This window comes from Choloepus didactylus, chromosome 7 (assembly GCF_015220235.1).
Source record: "Choloepus didactylus isolate mChoDid1 chromosome 7, mChoDid1.pri, whole genome shotgun sequence".
Taxonomy (NCBI): domain Eukaryota; kingdom Metazoa; phylum Chordata; class Mammalia; order Pilosa; family Megalonychidae; genus Choloepus; species Choloepus didactylus.
Window position 1 is genome coordinate 29,396,642 of NC_051313.1, and position 19,209 is coordinate 29,415,850.

Genomic DNA, 19,209 nt, shown 5'->3' on the forward strand with positions numbered 1-19,209 from the left:
TTTCGTATGACAAACCATTATGCCCTACTTTAATAATGGATATTGCAAGAGAAATATCCCATCCTATATTACCTCATATAAAATGGCTGAAAATATATTTATATTGAATTATCAATGCAAATTATACTTCTAGTATAATACATTTATATATATATAATGATTAGATGTCTATATTTACATATTATAAAAAGATGTTGCTTATTGAGTCCTAGCTAGTGTCCTAGTCCTACTAAAGCTCTTTATCATTTGAGACCCTATATTTTATGAAATTTATACAAAATAAAATAACCAATTTTAAGTGTACAAGTCAATGAGTTTTGACAAATGTATATAAACATGTAACTATGGCCAAATTAAATTCTTTCGTCATTCAGAATTCCCTTCCTTTTGCCATCAGTTCTCACCTCACCCTGGCACACTGATATGCTTTCAATTAGTATTGTTTTGTCTTTCATAGAATTTTATATAACTGAATTATGCAGTGTAGCCTTCCCTGTTTATGTCATTCCTGTAGATCCATGTTGCCAATCAATATTACTTATTTTTAATCTGCAGTTTCTTTCTTTCTTTCTTTTTTCTTTTTCTTTCTTTCTTTTTCTTTCTTTCTCTTTCCTTTATTTTCCTTCTTTCTTTTCTTCCCTTTCTTTTATTTCCTTCCTTCTTCTCTTTTTTGTAATGAAGGGCTGCTGGCAAGGAATTTTCTCAGATTTTTAAATCTAAAATTATCATTATTTCATCTTCACTTTTGAAGAATAGGCTTGCTCCATATAGATTATTGGTTGATTTTATTTTCCTTCAGAACTATAAGTACACTATTCCAATGTCTTCAGGCTTTCAGAGTCTGATAAGAATTCAGGCATTAATTTCATGTTTCCCTGATATGTAATGCATCATTTTTCTCTGGTTGCTTTCAAAATTTTCTCTTTATCTTACCCTCTAGCAGTTGACCATGATCTGTTTAGGAGTATTGTGTTCTTTAAGCTTCTTAGATTTGTAGACTAATGTTTTCATCAAATTTAGAATGCTTTGACCACTGTTACTTCAAATATTTTTCTGCTTTTCCTCTTTCTTCTCTCCTGCAATTTCAATTACATATATTTTGTGCCACTTCATATTTTCCCAGAGGTCTTTGCAAGTCAGTTCATTTTTGTTTATTCTTTTTTCTCTCTTCTTTAGATTGGATAATTTCTCTTAATTTATCTTCAAGTTTACTGAGTTTTTCTTTTTCTACCCATGATCTCTATTGAACCTAACCAGTGATTTTTTTTTAAATTTTCATTAATTCTACTTTTCTACTCCAGAATGTACATTTTTTTACTAATTTCCATTCCTCCACAGAGATTGCCTATTTGATTATTCGTTGATACCATATTTTCATTCAATGCTTTTCAGATACTTTCCCCTGATTCTTTTAACTTACACATATATGCTTTGAGCTCTCTGAACCTAATATCTGGATTCATTTGGAGTCATTTTATATTGACTGCCTTTTTTCCTTTTTGTAACATCTTGCTGTTTCTTTAGATGTCTAGTAATTTTTGGTTGGAAACCTAGACAGTACAGATATTATATAGTAGTGACTTTGGATCCTATCTTGTTTTTCTGAGGATTATTCTGCTTTCGATTTACTAGGCAGTTAACTCACCTATAATCAAACTGTAAATTTTGTTTTGCCCCTCTTCCTCTCCCCACCCAGATCCATCAGTAGGCAGCTGCTAATATATGTTTTGTTATGTTTTTCCTCTGCTGCATTTTAGACTGGGTGCCTGTGGGTTTCCCTATGTCTGCCACATTTGTCAGGTCTCTGCCTGATTTTCCCCCATGTCTCCTGTGGTCTCCCCTACACATGGGCAATTTATTTGTCAGCTAGATATCTGGTGAGTGCAAGCTCAGAATTTGGCTCCCCTCATGCTGCTCGATAGTTCCCCTTCCAACTGCATTTCAGGCCTTGAATTCTAATCTCTGGCATTCTTAGCCAGTTGCCATTTTGTTCAACTGTAATCTTGGTAGAATGGCACACTCCAGCCAGAAAGCAACAAACATGAAATTCCTACCTATTCTAGTTATAGTTTTATGAGTTTAAACTGCCTTCTTGCTTCTGTCTTTTTATCCTTTCCAGTGTCTTTTAACAGTTATTTATTTTAGATGTTATCCAGTGTTTATAACTATATGGCAGGTGTTCATGTAACCACCTCACTCTCTGACTTCCTGAGGTTCAATAATTTTGCCTGGCAAAGCCAAGGCTGAGAAGTCATTGACAACATTACTTAAAATTATTGCAGTATATCTCAATTTTGATTACAGTATCTTTTATCTTGGTACATGATCTTTAACATATTCACCTTCCCATATATACCTAACTGCTTTATTATATATCTTTGGAATGATGTCTTTTTATGACTCATAATTGCTAAGATGTTCTTTCTGATAGATACAATCATGTAGGTGAAAGAACCAACCACTGGACACTCATGTCTTGAGTCAACCTGTGTCAGTATGTTTCCAATGATCCAATGTCATTATTCTGCTATTATTATTGAAGTAACCATCAAAATGGTAGAGGGGAGCTAAGTGCCTTACATCAGGTATGGGTGTAATGGGGTAGGGGGGTGTTAACATAACAGTCTGGGCTAAGAAAATATTCTGGAGGTAGACAGCTACAGTATTTACATACTGGCCCGTATGGGATGCTTTCCCAATCTCACACGATATGAAGATGAGCATCAGAGAAAAAAGCTTCAGTACCCTGTGAAGCAATTAAGAACAATAGAAAAGGACTTCCATTCATCTTGCAGACTCTTGCTGAGATCTGACCCTACTCTTCTGCAGGAAAAATTATCAGTGGACCCCTGGTCCCACCTCAGGCCAGATATCTAAGTCAAGACTAGAATGATAAAACCTCGACTGCCTGGCCTCCACCATCATTTTTACACCTAGTGAACCCACAACCTTAGGTGCTATTATCTTGAAAAGAATCCTATCCATAAGACCCCACTGCAGGGCTTGAGGGGAGGGAAGATTGCTTATGTATTTTTGTGGGTTTTTCTTTTTGGATTATCAAAAGTGAAGTAAATTGGCTTCTTGTTTTAAGAGTTTAAATGTTCAGTGCTTTATTTGATATGCTTCATATATATGAAGAAGGATCAGTAACTTGAGTCTATCTTGGGACTATTTTTAATGTTTATAAGTTTTTTTGAAGTTATGAGAATTGTATTAATATGATAAAGACAAGAAAAGATGAAATTTTAAGGATACACAGCCATTTTACCTTCCTCTAAGGTCTTCCTTTGATCCCTTGTTGCACAATTCAGCCAGGAGGTCATCGTTGTGCTGAATAAGGTATAAAGGGCTTAAAAATGAGATAAGGAAAATCAGAAGGAGGTCAAACTGATTGGAGTAATAAAAGACATAGAGATACATAAAAGAGAGCCTTAGTGTTAGCTGAAGCCGGTGGGTGGGTAGAAAGATTCATTATTGGATCAGCTGAGCTAAAGAAGGAAGGAGTTGTGAGGGGAAGGGCCAAGCGCAGTTTAGGATTTTATTTGGAAGGACAAGAGAAGAATGCAAGCAAAGAAGGAAGTTGAGATTTGGGCAGCTTCAATGAGAAATGGTACTTGAGAAAGAAGAGATGTATAATATGCATAATGGGCAATATGCTGCTTTCCTCTGAAACTGCCTGAATGCTCCCAAAATATAGCATTTCTCTAAAACATTTTTAGTATCACCATTTTTAAAATAAAAACATTCTATGGTTTTTTCTTAAGAAAAAATACCCAATTTTATTTGAGTAATATTTCAGGATTCATATGTAATTTTAGATGAATAGCAATTGCTCAGCTACATGGCCCTTTGTTTGTGCTACTCAGGTTGCCAAATTTAGGGGACAAGCCAGAGCAGAAAGAAGCCAGATTGTCCTTAGTATACCACATCTAAGTGAGAGGCAAAATTGTTAGAATTACTCTGAAATTAGGAGAATACTTGATTTTGTAACCAGTTATATCAAATGGCATAGAGAGCCTTAGAAATATGAAATTATGAGGTATGGAAGTCTAAGAAACTCCCTCATGAAGTTGCAGGATGGAAATTAGTGTTTAAATCACATCTACAACCACAATTTATACAAACATCTGAGTCTTTCTTAGAAGAAGAGAAGAGGTTTGTGGCAGGATCAACTGAAAATTTTTCTGGCTTCACTAGCTAAGACCTGATTCGCTGGTACTTGGAGTCTTTGTAGGGCTGAAAAACTAGTGAAGCTTTGGAACTCAGGCAAAGGTTGCCTCCCTTAGGAAATGTAATCAACAACACAGAAATGTTCACTTGATAGGATTAAAATGGTAAAGGCTATCTCAATAAAAATTAAGGAAAAAAATTAATCATGCTAAAAAATTAATCATGCACCCTCCATTTTGTAAAAGTAAGCAGGCAACCCTTCATATTTTGACAGAGGAGTGTGACAAAATCAAAGAGGACTACCTTTGTGTTGACAAGATTGAGAATAACATATTGCAGTCATTTTACAGAAAAAAAAATTAAACTCACATTTGATTCTTTCATGAAAATCTTTATTTCCTTGCTCATCTTAGCACTTTGTGACTCAGTAAACTCTGATCGCTGCAGAACGAACGTGCAAGGGAAGTCCCCCAAATTAGCCTTAACCTTTTGACTCTATATCAATAAAACACATAACTTTGTTCTCCATAAAGTCATGTGGTTTACTGGTACTTTAATCATACTAATTGAGTTATCACCACGCAGTGCATGCAATGAGGTAGAAAATCTACACTAATCAACTTTCCCTCACAGGACCACATCTAAACTGAAAACTGAATATGCATTATCATATTTCTTTTCTTTGTCAATTGAATTCCATAATCCAGTTAGGCAACCTTGATTCTAAGGACGTAAGTTTATCTTTAAAATATATCCCCACTCCCTAGGATTGCCCAGGTCAGGTGTAGGATGCATTTTCAATCATGCTTCTGTTGATCTCTATCTGTTTTCCTTCCTTGACAAGCAAATATATCCAGGCTGATATTATGATTTGCAAACTCCTGGTTATGAATTCATTTTACAGTCTTTCAAATCTAGCCCATTCTCTATCCAAGTGTGAGTTAGCTAGTTCAAACTTCATTAAAGTTCATCAGACCATTCAAACACTATATTAACTGAGTTTCCTACTCCTAGTCCAAAAGTCCTTAACCTGTGGCCCATCATCCTCTGGAGTAGAGGTCTCAAATCATTTTGTATCACTCACCTCTCAGTAAATCTCTTGCATGTACACTTCACCATATATGTATATTTATTTATTTATCCATAAATTATGTAGCTATTTTATCTTACTAGTGCATGATGTATATTTTTAAATACACAAAGAGACATTTAAAAGCTACAGAAAAAAATAAAATAGAGGTTCTAATATTTTCTCCCTGAATCCCAGTGAATTACAGACTCCTGCTCCAAGGCAGTAATTAGATGACTTTCAAAAGTCTATAAACCCCTATATTTTATGCAAACATACAGCATCTATGACCCCTTATATTAAGAGCCAGTGAATACATCACTCACACTGCCCCCAGATTTATTTTACTAAAGTATACCTGACACTTACCTTTCTTCAAAATCTGTGACAACTTAAAGGATTACAGCCTCTCTTCAGTTAGCAAACATAGCTCTGCAAAATATGAAGACAAACATTTTAGCCTTAATCTCCTATCTAGTAGTATTGACTGCAGTAGTACTGGCTACAGATTACAAGGAAAATACCTTTTTCTCCAGCACATTATACTTGTCAGTATTTTTGTCATTTTCTACTTTTCCATAAAGGGAACAACTTCTCATATTTAAGTAATAATCTCCATAATAGCTACCAATTATTAAATACTTTCTCTGTGTTTTGTATACTCATTATCTTACTCAATCCTCACAGCATTATACGCAGGTAAATGTTTAAACTGAAGATCAGAAAGTTTCTCTATTTTATCAATGATCACACAGTTGACTTTGAACCAAGGCCTGGGTAACTCACAACTTGAGCATGTTACCAGCACACTGAATTACTTTTATACCTCAAGCACCAGGCTCTCATTTACAGCTCTCCTTGATGCTCTAGCCATCTAACCCATTCTTCTCTGGGAAGCATGAGAAGTTATCTACCCTATGTTTTTAGCATCGTGTTCAAACATCTACGCACTTATCATCCTGCATTTGAATACTTTGTGTATGTATATCTTCTTTCCTACCTTATTGTAAGCTACCAGAAAGTCAGGAGTATTTCAATTGCTTTTTCTACCTTAGCTATCCTGGCATTTAATAATTATCAGTAGTTACTTATTTCATGGTATAATAAATTATTATTTGATTATGAATAGATTAATCTTTTAAACAAGAAATAGCCAATGTCCTAATAGTGATATTTCTGTATCCAAGCTCTTCTAACCAAGGGAACCAGATGTTATCAATACTTGAAACCATCTCGCATCCAAGAGTAGCGATAGAGAGTGAACTAAAGATTTTTGAAAGAAATTTAAAATCTAGACGTTTCCTCAAACTGAAAGATGAAAATAAGATAGAGACAGGCATATGATATAACATTTACAATTCCAAAAATTATCTCCTATTTTCAAGGTAAAATTACCTTAACTGATTTGTAAAGACTGTAGAAGTAACTTCCATAGACAACAGCAGAGATTATTGTTCACTTACTATATTTTAAGAGTGGCTCTGAGAATAATCAGACAAATCCAAATTGAAGGACATTCTGCAAAATATCTGGCCCAGACTCTAAAAATGTTAGTGCCGTTCAAGACACTCAAAGGCTGGTGAGCTGTTCTAGATTAACAGAGACTAGAGAGGCATGGATAAATGCAATATACTGGAGCATGTGGTAAATAGGACATTACTGGAATGATAAGAAAAATCCCTAAATTTTTTTAGGGTGATAATTGATTGTGGTTATTTAGGGGAAGTTCTGTTCTTTGAGAAATCATGCCCAAGTATATATTATAGGATATAAAGAGCTATAAGGTAAATTTGGCAAAATATTAACAACTGGTGGACCTAAGTGAAGCATACATGAGTTGTCAGTGTACTATTATGACATAAACTTTACATAGGTTTAAAATGTTTGAAATAAAAACTCAAACAACAAAAGAGAAGAAGCTATTGGTCATCTACTTTAACCATAGGAGAAATTCAGCATTATCTATGTGCGTTACTTAGTTTTGAGCACCATGTCCTTCCAGCAGGCTCTCCATGATGCATTAGCTGCAAAATGCACAAGTTACTGATCAATTCATCTGATGGAAAATATTATTTAATATCTATGGTTCAAACCTTGTAAAGGTTTTTCTGACTTGTTTATTGTTAATATTGAACTCCACTTTCCAATGGTAACTATGTAAGTTACTGTGCTTTCAGTGCCCATTCTTGGTTTCCAATAACGAACAATATCATCAGGGAAGAATATGATGTTCATACTGTTTTGTACAGCAGTAGGACCTGATCCAATTTAAAACAAACTGTCTAAATATTTAGTTATGTAAAATAAATGGGAATGAAAACAATTCAACATTATGCAACATTAAAATATAAGCCAATCTATCAGGAAAGCCACAACTACCCTTTCAGAATTGTTTATTCTTTGGGCTTTGCAAGCAGAATTAAAAACATGAAATTTACACTTAACTTTTACAGGTTGATCTGTGGTAATTTTCACTGCACCATTAAAAGGTAATAATGAACTTCCAGTAAGATGGTGGAATAGAGAGTTGCAGGGCTCACTCTTCTTTCAAAAACAGATAACAGATAGACAGTGTTCTAGTTTGCTAATGCTGCAGAATGCAAACACCAGAGATGGATTAGCTTTTATAAAAAGAGGGTTTATTTGGCTACACAGTTACAGTCTTAAGGCCATAAAGTGTCTAAGGTAACACATCAGTAATCAGGTACCTTCACTGGAGGATGGCCAATGGTGTCCAGAAAACTCCTGTTAGCTGGGAAGGCATGTGGCTGGTGTCTGCTCCAAGTTCTGGTTTCAAAATGGCTTTCTCCCAGGACATTCCTCTCTAGGCTACAGTTCCTCAAGGATGTCACTCTTAGTTGCACTTGGGGTATTTGTCCTCTCTCAGCTTCTCCAGAGCAAGAGTGCTTTTAATGACCGTCTTCAAACTTTCTCTCATCTGCAGCTCCTGTGCTTTCTTCAAAGTGTCCCTCTTGTCTTTAGCTCCTCTTCAAAACATCACTCACAGCTGCACTGAGTTCCATATCTTTGACTCAGCATGTTTATATGGCTCCACCGATCAAGGCCCACCCTGAATGGGTGGGGCCACGCCTCCATGGAAATATCCCATCACTTATCATCTACAGTTGGGTGGGGTGCATCTCCATGCAAACAACCTAATCCAAACGTTCCAACTTAATCCCCACTATTATGTCTGCCCCACAAGATTGCATCAAAGAATATGGCTTTTTCTGGGGGACATAATACATTCAAACCCGCACAGACAGAAACTGTCTGAAACAAATGTTCTGGATCTCTGCAGGCAAGGGGAGTACTGCAAAGCATCCAGGGAAGAATGGAATGAAGAGATTGAGAAACTGAAGTGAAAAACTGCAAGAAACTCACTCAGCCAAGGCTCCTGGACCCCATTCCCCATCCTCAAGGTAAGTAGATCTGGGTAGGCCCAGTCCCTGCCTGGTGGACTGTTGTAGACAAGGATGGCCACATAAGTCCTCCTCCCCAAGAACAGAGGGGGACATGGCCTAGTACTGAGACAGCCATTGACTGGCAAGTTTTTAGACTGCTGGGTCCTGCTGCCTTAGCCTATCCTGGACCAGCAGTGCCATTTTTTTGACTCACATTGGGAGTGAAGCTGACATAAGGCTAAAAATATCCTGCCATCTTAAGACTAGGGGAATAGATTGTCAAAGATCAACATCTGCAAGGCAGGCCAGGAAAGTGTAAATTTGGGGAGCTATCAAAAAGACATTGGCAAAGTGTGCCATCTGCTGGGCAAACCAGGAAAGCACACCCTTTGGGATCTGAAATAAATGATTTTTTGGCATCTTTCCTGACCTCTTCTTTGGGGCCTTTGGAATTGGTCTGTTGGATCCCTGGCCTTGTTTTGGGTGGGAAATACTGGTAAACCAAGGATCAGAGAAGACCCTTAATGAAAACCCAATCAACAGGAGAGAGAAACTGACCTTCAGAATAATCTCATCAAGATAAGCAGATGCCCATATATTAGGAAAAATTACAATCCATACTAAGAAACAGGAAGATATGGCCTGGTCAAAGGAACAAATTAAAAAGTCAGAGAAGATACAGAATTTGGAACAACTAATTAAAGATGTCCAAACAAATCTACTAAACCAATCAAAAGAGATGAAGGAAAATATGACTAAAGAGATAAAGAATGTTAAGAAGACACTGGGTGAGCATAAAGAAGAATTTGAAAGCATGCAAAGAAAAATAACAGAACTTAAGAAATAAAAGTCATAATAGATGAGATTAAAAATACACTAGGGGAATAAAACAGCTGATTTGAACAGACAGAGAAAGGATAAGCAACATAGAAGACATGACACCTGAAATTGAACAGACAAAAAAAACAGTTTAAGAAAGGAATGGAAAAAATGAGTAATTCTTAGGGAATTTAATGACAACACAAAGCTCACAAACATGTATATCATGGGTGACCCAGAAATAGAAGAAAAAGGAAAAGGAGGCAGAAAGAATATTTGAGGATATAATGGCCAAAATTTCCCAACTTATGAAAGAAATAAATATATATATCAAAGAGGTATAAAAAATTCCAAACAGAATAAATCCAAATAAACCTATGCCAAGACACATAATAATCAGACTTTTCTCTTGCATTCAGAAATCTCTCCTAAAGAGAGATTTCTGAATGCAAGAGAAAAGTGATCCATCACAGGCAAGGGACATTCAATAAGATTAAGTGCAAATTTCTCATGAGAAACCATGTAGGAGACAAAGCAGTGGTATAATATATTTAACATACTGAAAGAGAAAAACTGCCGGCCAAGAATTCTTTATCTGGCAAAACTCTCCTTCAAAAATGAGGGAGTTTAAAATATTCACAGATAAACCAAGGCTGAGAGAGTTCATGAACAAGAGACCTGCCCTACAAACAATACTAAGGGGAGTTCTGCAGGCTAAAAAGAAAAAAGAAGAGAAAGCCTTGGGGGGGGGGTAGAATAGAAATGAAGATTATCAGTAAGCATAACAAGAGTAAAAGAAGGACAAAAAGTAGATACAACATATAAAAGCCAAAGGATAAAATGATTGAAGTAAGTACTGCCTTCATAGTAAAAACATGGGCTAAACTCCCCAATCAAAAGACCCAGATTGGCAAAATGGATTTAAAAAAAAAAATGTGATCCAACTATATGCTGTCCACAAGAGACTCACCTTAGACCCAATGTATACAAATACATTGAAAGTGAAAGTCTGGCAAAAGATATTCCATGCAAACATTACCCAAAAGAGAGCTAAGGTAGCTATACGAATATCAGACAAAGTAGAATTTAAATGCAAAAATGTTATGAGATAAAAAAGAACAATATATATTAATAAAAAGCAGTAATCCACAAAGAAGAAATAACAATCATAAATATATATGCACCTAGCTAGGTTGCCCCAAAAACATGAAGTAAACACTGAAAAAGCTGAAGGGAAAAATAAACTTCTCTACAATAATATAAGGAACTCCAATACACCACTCTCATCAATAGTAGAACATCTAGATAGAAAATCAATATAGAAACAGAGAACTTCAAAAATATGATAAGTGAACCAGACCCAAAAGATGTATACAGGGCACTGCACCCCAAAACAGCAGCATATACATTCTTCTCAAGTGCTCAAGGAGCATTCTTAAGGATAGCCTACATGCTGAGTAACAAAACAGGTCTCAATAAATTTTAAAAGATTGAAATTATGCAAAATACTTTCTATGACCATAATGGAATAAAGCTGGAAATCAAAAACAGGCAGAGAACTGGAAGATCAACAATTGTATGGAGGTTAAACAACACACTCTTAAACAACCAGTGTATCAAAGTAGAAACTGCAAGAGAAATCAGTGAATATCTTGAGACAAATGAAAAAGAGAACATAACATACCAAAACTTATGAGATGCAGTAAAGCAGTGCTGTTCAAAGATTGATTGCGGTGATGAATGCACAACTATATGATGATACTATGAACAACTGATTGTACACTTTGGAGGATTGTATGCTATGTGAATATATCTCAATAAAATTGCATTAAAAATAAAATATAAGATCAAAAAAATGCCTACACTAAGAAGAAAGATCTAAAATCAAATTCCGAACTGCACACCTAGAGGAACTAGAAAAAGTGCAGCAAACTAATCCCAAAGCAAGCAGAAGGAAAGAAATTACTGAAGTTAGAAAAGAAATAAATGAAATTGAGAAGAAAAATACACTAGAGAGAATTTAAAAAAAAAAATGTTGGTTGCTTGAGATCAATAAAATTGATAGGCCCTTAGCTAGACTAACAAACAAAAAAACAGGATGGGAAATGAATAAAATCAGAAATTTTATTACTACTGATCCCACAGAAATAAAAAGGATCATAAGAGAATACTATGAACAACTGTATGCCAAAAATTTAGATGAAATTGACAATTTCCTAGAAACACATGAACTACCTACACTGACTATTGAAGAAATAGAAGACCTCAACAAACCAATCACAGGTAGAGACTGAATAAGTCATCAAAAACCTATCAAAAATGAAAAGTCCAGGATCAAAGAGCTTCATAGGTGAATTCTACCAATCATTCCAACAAGAATTAATACCAATCCTGCTCAAATTCTTCCAAAAAATTGAAGGGGACAGAATACTACCTAACTCATTCTATGAAGCCAACATCACATTAATACAAAATCCAGATAAAGATACAAGAAAAGAAAATTACAGACTAATTGCTTTAATGAAGATAAATGCAAAAATTCTCAACAAAATACTTGCAAAACAAATCCAACATCACATTAAAAGAATTATTCACCATGATCAAGTAGGTTTTTTCCAGGTATGTAAGGGTGGTTCAACACAAGAAAATAAATTAATATAATATACCACATTAACACATCAAAAAGAAAAAAACACATGAACATAACAATTGATGCAGATAAGGCATTTGACAAAATCCAGCATCCTTTCTTGATAAAACCACTTTGAAAGATAAGAATAGAAGGAAACTTCCTCAACATGATAAAGGGCATATATGGGAAACAAGTAGTTAACATCCTACTCAATGGTGAAAGACTGAAAGTTTTCCCTGTAAGATCCAGAACAAGGCATGGATACTCACTATCATCACTGTTATTCAAGATTGTTCCAGAAGTTCTAGCCAGAGCAATTAGACAAGAAAAAGAAATAAAAGTCCTTTGAATTGGAAAGGAAGAAATAAAACTTTCACTATTTGTAAATGACATGATCCTATATTTAGAAAGCCCTCAAAAATCTACTACAAAGCTACTAGAGCTAATAAACAACTTCAGCAAAAATCAATAGTATTTCTATACATGAGTAATGAGCAATCTGTGGAGAAAATAAAGAAAAAATTCCATTTATAATACTATCTAAAAGAATCAACTATCTAGGAAAAATTTAATCAAGGACATAGGAATTTGTTGTCAGGAAACTACAAAACCTTGCTAAAAGAAATCAAAGAAGACCTAAGTAAATGGAAGAAGATATTCTGTATTCATGGATTGAAAGACTAAGTATTGTTGAGATGTCAATTCTACCCAAACTGATTTACAGAATTAACATGATCCCAATACAAATTTCATGTAGAAATGGAAAAGTCAATTATCCAATTCATTTGGAAGGGTAAGGGACCACAAAAAGAAAAAAAAAAAAAAAAAAAAACCTTGGAAAAGAAAAATGAAATTTGAGGACTCACACTTCCTGATTTTAAAATATATTGCAAAGCGACTTGATTAGGGAAGATGGCGGAGTGGTGAGGAGCAGAATTTTGTCTCTCCCCTACAGCAGCTGGCAATTACCCAAGAAATATATGAAACAGTGTTTTCAGGGTCTCCAGTAATCAGTCACACATTGGACACAAGTTTGGAATTGGAGGAAAAGCTGAGATCGCAGCGAACATTATAAGTTCCCTGGACCAGGGGTCTGGTGCCCCTCCCCACCCAGACCTCACAGACTGTCTTACTGCTGCCTCCTTGAAAGAGGGGGAAAAAAAATCAAAAAACAGCAATCTGCTGAGGGCAAGAAGGGAGGCTAAACCCAGCCTCAACTGCAGAATTAATTAACAAATTAATTAACTAATTCTGGGAGCTGGGGTGCTAAAGAAGGGCTGGGCTCCGAGAAGTGGGGGCACGTAAAAGTGGGCACCCATTCCCAGACTCCAAAAAAGCCATTTTTCCCCCTACATTTTGTCCCTTCTGGCTTCTCACTGATCCCTTATCTTTTTGCATTTCAATAGCCCCTGGCAGGAGTGGAACTGAAGCTGTTGGAGAGTAATTATCAGACAATAGTCCAAAATACATCTTTAAGTGCTCTATTCTGACACTGACAAAACTTCCAGGCTGTGGAAAGACTTTTAAAAGAGACTTTTTTTTTTTTCTTTTTTCTTTTTCTTGTTTTTCTTTTCTATTTTTTTTTCATCTAAAAGTAATACATGTGGTTATTTTCTATCGGAAAGCCCAGGTTGAGGGATTAGGCTGGGCTTGGGGAGAGACAGAGTACCTACAGTGTCTTTGAGTTCCGAATTCACTATTGAAGGCCTCCACCCTTGTCTTTAATTGGCAACTCAGGCTGACCAAGGAATCTACCTGGAGAGGCCCCAAAGAGGAGAGGGGAGAAGGGAATAGTGCCCCTGAGAGACAACTGGAGTTCTGAGGATTGGGAGAGTGGAGGGAAGTCCAGCTCAACTGGCAGTCCTCCTTTTGGGAACTCAGACCCCAGGGGCTGGAATTCAGATTCTGGCTTCAGTCAGCCACGCCCCCGACAGGATCAGAGTCACCAGGAGAACTAAAGGCTCCATACCTCCTTATACTGGTAGGGGAGCTGCGGGCTGGCAAGTGCCACCTGCTGGACAGGAGAGGAAAAGCACTAATTCTAAAGGCCTCGTAGGAGGGTCTCATTCTCAGGAAAACTCCATACCCTCCCAATGAGACCTGGGCCTCACTAGACTGGGAAAATCTGACTAGGATCGACCATATCTGAGGAGACCCACTCACAAAAAGGTTACATAGAGGCAGAGCAAGAAACAGAAAAAACAAGAGGGGAAAAATTCTGATCAACTAAATAAAACCTAAGTTAGAGGTCTAAAATAAGTTGAACTGAATAACAGAGGCCAGAGAACAAAGCCAACCAACAAGAAAACCCCTAGGTAAAAGATAGAAAACAAGCTCCAAAATAAACTAATCAAGAAAATCAGATGCCTAGACAACTTAAGATAACAAGCCATACCAGGAAACACAAAAACATGGACCAGCCAAAGGAACAAACTAATAGCTCAGCTGAGACACAGGAGTGGAGGCAACTAATGCTAAATAAATTTGATGAAATGAAGGAAGATATAGCAAAAGAGATGAAGGATATAAAGAAGACACTGGATGACCAGAAAGAAGAATTCATAAACTTAAAAAAACAAATGGCAGAACTCATGGCTATGAAGGCCACAATGGAGGAGATGAAAAACACAATGGAGGGACACAACAGTACATTTGAACAGGCAGAAGAAAGGATCAGTGAACTGGAAGACAGGTCATTCTAATTCATACACACAAAAGAACAGATGGTGAAAAAAAATGGAAAAATATGAGCAGGGTCTTAGGGAGCTGAGTGACAACATGATATGCACAAATATACATGTTATGGGTATCCCAGAAGGAGAAGAGAGGGGGAAAGGGTCAGAAAGAGTAATAGAAGATATAGTCACTGAAAATTTCCCAACTCTTATAAAAGACAGAAAATTAGAGATTCAAGAAGTACAACGTACCCCAAATAGAATAGATCCCAATAGACCTACTCCAAGACACTTACTGGTCAGATTGTCCAATGTCAAAGACAAAGAAAGGATTCTAAAAGCAGCAAGAGAAAAGCGATCCATTACATACAAGGGAAGGTCGATAAGACTATGTACAGATTTCTCTGCAGAAACCATGGAGGCAAGAAGACAGTGGCATGATATATTTAAGATACTGAAAGAGAAAAACTGCCAACCAAGAATTCTATATCCAGCAAAATTTTCCTTCAAAAATGAGGGAGAGATTAAAACATTTTCAGACAAACAGACACTGAGAGAGTTTGTGAATAAGAGACCGGCACTACAAGAAATACTAAAGGGAGTGCTACAGACTGATAGGAAAAGACAGGAGAGAGAGAGTTGGAGAAGAGTGCAGAAATGAAGATTATCAGGAAAGGTAAAAGGAGAGGAAAAAATAAGATATGACATATAAATTCCAAAAAACAGAATGGTAGTAGAAAGTACTGCCCTTACAGTAATAACACTAAACGTAAATGGATTAACTCCCCAATAAAATATATTGCAAAGCAACAGTGGAAAAGCAGCATGGTACTGGCTTAAAGATAGACATACTGATAATAGAAATGAACTGAGAATTCAGAAATAGACCTGCAGATTTATGGTCAATTGATTTTTGACAAGGCTACGCAGTCCACTCAACTGAGACAGAACAGTCTCTTCAACATACCAAAAAGAATGAAAGAGGGCCCCTATCTCACACCTGAAACAAAAATTAACCCAAAGTGAATCAAAGAACTAAATTCAAGATCCAGGACCATAAAACTCCTAGGAAAAAATGTGGGGAAGAAACTTCAAGATCTTGTGGTAGGCAGTGGTTTCTTAGACTTATACCCAAAGCACAGGTAATAAAAGAACAAATAGATAAATGAGACCTCCTCAAAACTGAAGACTTTTGTGCTTCAAAGGACTTTTCAGTAAGGTGAAAGGACAGCCTACTCAATGGAAGAAAATATTTGGAAACCACATATCTGATAATGGTTCAATATACAGCATATATAAAGAAATCCTACAATTCAACAACAAAAAGACAAACTATCCAATTTTTAAAATAGGCAAAAGATTTGAACAGACATTTTTCAAAAGAGGATATACTAATGGCAAAAGAAAGCACATGAAAAGATACTCAACATCACTAGCTATTAGGAAAATGCAAATCAAAACCACAAGATTATCATTTCACACCTACTAGAATGGCCACTATTAAACAAACAGAAAACTACAATCATTAGAGAGGATGTGGAGAAATAAGAACACATTGACTGCTGGGGGAATGTAAAATGGTAGAGCCACCATGGAAGACAGTTTGGTTGTTTTTCAGGAAGCTAAATACAGAATTGCCATATGATCCAGCAATCCCACTACTAGGTATGTACTCAGAAGATCTGACAGCAGGGCAAGAACTGAAATCAGCACACTAATGTTTACAGTGGCATTATTCATAACTGCCACTATGCAACCCAAAGTGTTCATCAACTGATGAATGGATAAACAAAATGGGGTATATACATACAATGGACTATTATTCAGCTATAAAAAGAAATAAAGTCCTGATGAATGCAACAACATGGATGTACCTTGAGGACATTTGGTTGAGTGAAAAAGACAGACACAAAAGAAAAAATATTGTATAATCTCAATAATATGAACTAAATATAATGAGCAAAATCATGGCATTAGTATCTTGAATATGTTACCAGAAGATAGAATGAGGGTAGAGAAGGGGGAGCTGATGCTTAATTTGTGCAGAATTTTTAATAAGGTTGATTGTGTATGTTTGGAATTAGATAGAGGTGATGGTAGCACATTATTGTGAGTGTAATTAACAGCACTGAATCGTGTGTGTGATTATGGTTGAAAGAGGAAGTTTAGTGTTGTCTATGTCACTAGAAGGGAAGCTAGAGGATGAAACATAGTCCTATATAACAGTGAAACCTGTTTGGACAATGAAGGTGGTTAATTGTAGAAATATAAATATATTCTTCCATGAACTAGAACAAATGTATGTCACTGTTACAAGGTCTTAAAAATAGGTGTATGGGAAAAATACACCTAATGAAAACTATAGACTATAGTTAAAAGTAAGATGATAATATTTTGTATCAATTGTAACAGGCCAATGCTAAGAATCAACAATAGGTGAATTTAAGGAGTATCAGGATTTTCTCCTTGGAGCAATGAAAATGTTCTAAAACTGATTGTGGTGATGAAAGCACAACCCTGTGATTATACTGAGGGCCACTGACTGTACAAGTTCGATGGATTCTATGCATATCAATAAAGCTGCTTCAAAAATGGTAATCAAAAGAAAACAGAATATGCTGAGAAGATGAGCTTTTAGAGAAAAGGAAAAATAAAACCACCATATTTCTTCAAAAAAAATAATAATGGGCCTGGGTAACAGGTTTGTTTTTTGTTTTTTTTTCCAATCTCAAACCTATTAATTTATCTTTTTAAATTTTTTTAGCTTTATTTTAATGTAATTTTATTGTGTGAGATCTATTCACACACCATACAATGCATCCAGAGTATACAATCAATAATTCACAGCATATCACATATTTGTGTATTCATCGCCATGATCATTTTTAGAACATTTGCATTACTCCAGAAAAAGAAATAAAGAGGAAAAAGAAGACCCCAAACATCCCATAACTCCTTACCCCTCCCTTTTATTGATCAATAGTATTGCACTCTATACAATTTTAAGGCTTACAGTAGAGATAGGTTAGCTAAGACAGTGTAGTTTTGTCAGGATAGATACATAGCTCAGAGGAACAGAACAAAAACATCCGGAAGTAGATCCATACAAACACAGGCAACTGACTTTTTTTTTTTTTTGCTATATAGTTATACAATCATTATCAAAGATCAAATCTATTGGATTACAGTTCAACAACTGCAGTATTTTCATCTGGCTATTCTGAAACACTAGACACTAAAAAGAAATATCTATATAATGAATCAGTATTGTCAGTCATTTGTTAAATCCGAATTTCTCAGTTATACCTTCTCCCTCTCATTTGATCTTTCTCTTAACCTTCAGGGATATCTGGGCAATGACCATTTTAACTTGTTTGTGCTGGAAAGGGGTGTTGACCTTGTGGGGTAGAGGCATGAAACTGATTGATGTTCTTGGAAAGACTGGTACCTCTGGGTTTCAGGGCTTATCTGGCATAGGATCAATCTGGAGGTCTTAAGTTTCTGAAAAAAATCTTACTAAGAAACACTTTCATAGAGACTTAGGTAAAGCCCAGTGCACTCCCTAGGGTTTTCAGCAATACTGTTGGTTAAGGCTTGGTATAATGTGGTAGTTTGCAATATCTGGCAAAAGCTTGCATAAGAGTAACCTGCAGAAGGAGAGGCTAGGCCTGCCTATAATTGTGCCTAAGAGCCTCCTCCTGAATGCCTCTTTGTTGCTCAGATGTGGCCCTCTCTCTCTAGCTAAGCCAACTTGAAAGGTGAAATCACTGCCCTCCCCGCTATGTGGGATCAGACACCCAGGGGAATGAATCTCCCTGGCCACGTGGAATATGACTCCCGGGGAGGAATGTAGACCTGGCATCGTGGGATGGAGAACATCTTCTTGACCAAAAGGGGGAAATGAAAGGAAATGAAATAAGCTTCAGTGGCAGAGAGGTTCCAAAAGGAGCTGAGAGGTCACTCTGGTGGGCACACTTATGCACAATATAGACAAACCTTTTTAGGTTCTAATGAATTGGGGTAGCTGGTGGTAGTACCTGAAACTATCAAACTACAACCCAGAACCCATGAATCTTGAAGACGATTGTATAAAAGGTAGCTTATGAGGGTTGACAATGGGATTGGGAAAGCCATAAGGACCACACTCCCCTTTGTCTAGTTTATGGATGGATGAGTAGAAAAATGGGGGAAGGAAACAAACAAACAAACAAACAGACAAAGGCACCCAGTGTTCTTTTTTTACTTTAATTGCTCTTTTTTACTTTAATTATTATTCTTGTTATTCTTGTGTGTGTGTTAATGAAGGTGTCAGGGACTGATTTAGGTGATGAATGTACAACTATGTAATGATACTGTGAGCAATCGAATGTACGATTTGTTTTGTATGACTGTGTGGTATGTGAATATTTCTCAATAAAATGAATATAAAAAAAAAAAAGA